The following is a 5,407-nucleotide window of genomic DNA, read 5'->3' as shown; positions in this document are numbered from 1 at the left end:
CCTTCAAAAGTTGTGACTATGAGTCCAGCTTCCCCAGGGAAGCCTCTTCATGAGCACTTGTCGCCTGCTTTGAGGAGCCCGAAGGTGTGAAGTCACCTTAGCTTCCGCAGGTCCCCCTCATCCCTGGGAGGGGACTGAAGTGGGACATTTATGAGGTGACAATGAGACCAAGATGCCCATTGGCTGGAAATGGAGCCCCAGGCTGCGGCCCAAGCACCCCCTCCCAAGAAGTTCTTTATGGTCAGGCAGAAAGCTGAGTCCCTGCACATTTGCATGTGGTAGATTTCTCCTCTTTAAAATGATTCAATTATGAATTCGGGCATCTCTAATGTAACAGTGGGGAATTAAAATGAACTATTGTAAAAACGTACTCAGTTTCTTCCGATGAAAGGAGTGCAATACTCTGTTTGTAATTTCCCTAGGAGCTGCTTCTTCTCACTGGATTTTGCTGAGTGGCTGCAGGAGACATGACTGGTCCTGCATGGATGGGTGGGAGAGGGCAGGAGGGGTTCTTGGCCGCCCTGGGTGACTCTTGTGGAGCTGGTGGTCACCACTCTCTTGTTTCCTCACTTTCTGGCTTGTTTTGGAGGCGGCATCCTCCCTCTTGGGAAGCACATTGGCTTATCTGCCATGTGATTTGGAAATTGAGATCCGAACAGGCAGCTGTCTGCTGCCATCAGCTTTAATGGCCTGGGTGACACTGCGTGGAAGACTCTCTCTGTGTCAGTCTTAATTTGGAACCACAGTGAGTTGTCCCTTAAAAGCCAAACAAGCTAGAAATCAGAAGAAAAATATAGCAGTTGTGTAACTCAATGACTGTAATTATTAACTGGGAGCATAAAGGCCTGTGCTTTGTAGTGGACAGAAGTTGGATTGAGAAATCAACCCTGAAAGTAATCAGCATATTAAGTCAGGCAAGTTACCACTTGCAGTTATAACAGGTGAATCCACAGCACCTCATAACCCAGCAGAGGCTGAGTCCTCCTGCAGTGCCCAGTTGGGGGGTCTACGTCTGCGGTGGCACGGGAAGAGGTGCAGGTGTCATCAGAGTCTTTTTGCAAGACAGGCTGGGAGTTGAAAGCAGGGCATGGACTGGACACACACGACCTGTCCATTCCCTGAAGATGGATTTCTGCTGCTATGTTTGCTAGCCAGAAATGAAACTCCAGACTCTGATTTAGATGTAGAACTATGAAGGTGGCCTTGATGTAAGAATCATATTTCTAGGCCTGGTGTGACATAGATCAAAACCCAGTACACAGAAGACACGTGACATGGGAATTTAGAGCATTGACTTATCTTGAAAACCAGGGCTCGAAATTTGCTCATTAATAAAAAAATCCTCTCTCTCTCTCTCTCTCTGTGTATATATATTATATATAGTGTTTTTAAAAATAGTTAAAATATATAGTAGTTTAAACTAACTAGCATGTCAAACTCGAAGGCCATGTGTAATATTCAGCTGTACCAGAAGCAAACATGTTGGTTAAGAAAGAAAATCAGTGTAGATAGCAAGACCATGATCATGAGTGGTGCTCTGTGTCCCTCTGAGTCACGTCTTCCCCTGCAGAGGCCGTGGGAGGCCTTTGCTGCTGCTAAGTGTGCAAAGAGAGCATGACATCAATATTGGCAACTGCAGAGCCACACTTCACCATCCAGGGCCGCTTGGGAAGAGCTCTGTGTTCCATGAAGGGTCAGGAGGCAAAGGGTCACGTGTTCAGCCAGGACAGTTCTAAATCAGCCATGGGAATGGGCTGAACGCTGAGAGGGCAGGAGTTCAGGCTCTTCCCTGGGCCTGTCACTGGGATCTCTGCTCAGAGGCTCAGAGCAGTGGCCAAGCAGAGAGTGGCTAAAAATACCCGGTGCACTTGGAAAACTGCTTTCCGGAGGCAGCAGGGGCGAGCTGGCAGGGTGTGGGCAGCTTCGGGTGTCACCCAGATGCAAAGGTCGGCCGGCCTGGAGGGGCTTCCGGAGCAGTTTCTGCCAAGACATCCTCAGAGCTCAGGCTTGAGGGAAATGCAACTTTCAGCAGCCTTGCCGCTTGCTCCTGCCTATCAGAGACAGAGCCGAGACCCTCTTCCACTGTTACTCTGTTAAGTCTGTGTTCTGCTTGCAACTGACCACCAGGAAGGCAAGAACACCCAGCTCCAACTTGACCCTTTAGAGATTCTCTGGCAGGATTTCTGGGCCGGTTCCCTTTTTGATCCCTCCAAGTCACAAGTAGAGCACCCTGGTCCTGGGAGCTGGCTCTGTGTTTTTTGTGTCTCTCCTCTGAAGAGCGGATGGGAGCAGGAAATGTCCCTTCGTGTCTCTAGGGAGGGCCCGGGGACCGAAATTCTGCCAGATTCTTGCTTCTTATTAGTCTGATGTGGTGTGCAAGTGATTAATGACAAAACCAGCAATGAGGAAGGCATGGAACCCAGCATTTCACAGGTACTCGGGAGGCTCACGGAACTCGACTCCTCTGTAGCTAATGTGAGTTTACAAGTCCTGTCCTTCATGTAGACAGGAGGATGCTAGAGGCTGAAGTGGGTCCAGCATCTTTTCAATATTATTGTTCATGCAGCTGCTTTTATTGAGCACCTAGTATATGTTATCCATGTACATAGTCAGCCCTGTGCACAGTCCTAAGCAAGGGCACCTAGCTGGGCCATTGCTGCCGCTTGGTCTGTAAAGATGGCAAAGCTCAGGGCTGGGCTCAGCTTCTGCTCCCGCTGCTGGTCAGCAGGAAGTAGGGACTGGGACCTGGCTCTGTGAGTCCTCTCTGTTGCCTGGCTGGGCAGATGCTCTCAGCACTGCGGTACAGACAAGCTTTGTCCAGGGGCCTGCGCGACCCTCAAGGCTCTGGGCACCATTCTGGACTGGTGATTGTGCAGGTAGGATTTCAGCAAACTGAGGCTGATAAAGAGAAACTTGTGCCCTTGTGGGGTGCTCTGCAGGGCTCCCAGTGCCCTGGTCCCAGAAATAGGCACTTGAGCCAACTTGTCATTAACGATGGATATTCATGAGGGCTCGGAAGACTCAGGGGAGAACGCGGTGGCTCTGAGTGGGGCCCTAGGACCAGTGCGATCTATAGCAGGAATGTGTATTCTCAGGCCCACCAGGCCAGCAGAAGCCGGGGTGGGTTCCACTGGATGTTCTGATGCCTGGGTAAACTTGCTGAGCTATGCCCGGCTCCCCGGTTTCCTACTCCACGTCTCTGAGAGCCGCTGCACTAGCAGGCAGGTGCGGGCTGCTGATGTGAACCGTCCCCTGCTCTCCGACCCCTGGGGTCTCACTGTTCAGTGGGTAGGGAGGCTGCCTGGGTAAGTGGCTGGATGACCTCTCTGGCCTTTTCCCCACCACTCTCTGGGACAGTTGTGAGCCCTGTCTTCTGGGAGGAGGTGGCCTCACTGAGCGGAAGAGTTCAGACCTAGGCGGCTCCCTGCAGCTCATGTCACCTGCCACATCCCTGTCCTGCCCCTTACAGAGCAAGGCGGGCAGCTTCCTCCTGCCCCTCCATCTCTCCCCGGCCAGACTCTGGTCCTGGATGCTGTCATAATTGTTGACATGGCAGAGTTTCTTTCTTTCTGGAACTCGAAGCTTAAAGTGAAATAGATTTTAAAGGATTACTTCAAAGTCAGGGCTGCTCAGGGTAAATTCTGATGGGGTTGGAAGTTGGATGGAAAACGGGGGTGAGGACAAGCACCATGGTGAAGACTAGGGGCGAGGCCCACAGCTAAGGGTGGCCTCATAAAGTCACAACCCAAACTGAAGAGTCCAAAGTCACTGCCCTCCTAGTCCCTGGTCCTCTTCCCAGGGGTGAAAGTGGCCCACCGTGTGTTCTGGATCATTTAATACAGACGTGCAGATGGCTCTGCACCAAACAGCCCACTCCAGAGCCTGAACCCCATCAGCAGATGATGGTCACCTCAGTTTTCAGGGCTTTTGTGTCCTTCCGTTCTATGATTGCATTATAGCTTCCTGAGCGGCTCTCTGCTGAGAATGTGCCGGTGACTTCTAGCTATTGCTACAGTATACTTTCCCTTAAGAATATTCCTATCTCCACGTTTTGATACATATGCACAGACATATCGTTAGGGTACGATCCTAGCAGTGAGATTTTACAGAAATAAAAAAGTGTATTTAAGCTTTTAATACCTACTGACAAATTGCCACCCAATCCTCCACCAGTAGGGTGATTTATCTGGTTTTAATTATTACCAGTCTAAGTAAAGTAATTCATAACTGTTGGTTTAAATTTTGTGTCTCATTATAAATTAAATTGAAGTATATTAAAATATACTTATAAACCATTTATACTCCTGTGATATGCCTAGTTTTGCTCTTTGCCCATTTTTCTGATTGGGTTGTAATTCTTTTAAGCGATTTGTAGAAGCTCTTTGTATGGGAAGATGACAGCCTTGTCATGTGTTTATGTTACAAACACTTTTTTCTAGTTAATCCTTTGTTTTCTGCACCACTGCGCAGGGTGATCCAAGATCAGAGCTGGCGGTCCGCTCTGCTTTGGACTTTGTTCCCATGCTTACCGATGGTCAAAATAGTGCACATTTCAGCTTTGGGTGGAATAGCCAGCAATTCAGGACCCGCGTTCATTTGCACAGCTTACTCGCCCAACAAATCATTGCTTCACAGAGATGCCATTAACTAATAATTCAAGGTTGATAACCTTCAGTCAACCATGATTAAAGCACTTTTGCTGAATGGCAGGGGGAGGGCACGATTTTTTCCTGGATACAAACAGTAAAACCTGCTTACATCGCCCATCTTTTCTTTGATAAATGGCCCCTAACTAATAATTCCAGATAGATCCTAAATCAAGCATGGGGGCTGATAGGACCGGGGCAAACTCTAAAAAATTATTGAGACTATTTTATCAAAATCTATCTTCAAATGAGTGATACCCTTTTGGGTTCTACAGTACAGATTCTGTCCTGAGGCTGTTAGGGCACCTGACCCCTGCATAGGAGTCTGACCAAGAGGTGTGGCCACCACTCCGGCCGTTCACTCCCAGGGTCCATAGGACAGTGGTCAGCCCCAAGACACCTTCCAGCCTGTGCCTCCCACACCGGGCCATGCCGAGGTCTCCCCACGTCCTAGTCACTTTTCTCTCCTTGCTGAGACAAAATAGCTGACAGCTAAAGTTGAAGGGGAAAGGTTTATTTAGCTCAGAGTTTGAAGATTTCAGTCCATAATCCCTGGCTCCAAGGCAGGGTGGCACATGGCAGAGGGGTCTCACAGAGGAGAAACGGTTCATGGCACCCACACAGTAGCAAAAACAACAAGGAAACCTTAATGGCATTTTTCTGCCCCTTTTATCTTATCCAGACCACTGGAATTAGGGCAGTGCCAAAGCAATCAGTGGACTGATTTAATGTCACGTGCCCCTAATCCAGCACTGCATCAG

This window comes from Fukomys damarensis, unplaced genomic scaffold (genome assembly GCF_012274545.1).
Source record: "Fukomys damarensis isolate Sample0158 unplaced genomic scaffold, DMR_v1.0_HiC HiC_scaffold_22, whole genome shotgun sequence".
Classification (NCBI taxonomy): domain Eukaryota; kingdom Metazoa; phylum Chordata; class Mammalia; order Rodentia; family Bathyergidae; genus Fukomys; species Fukomys damarensis.
This window is presented reverse-complemented; position numbering follows the sequence as displayed.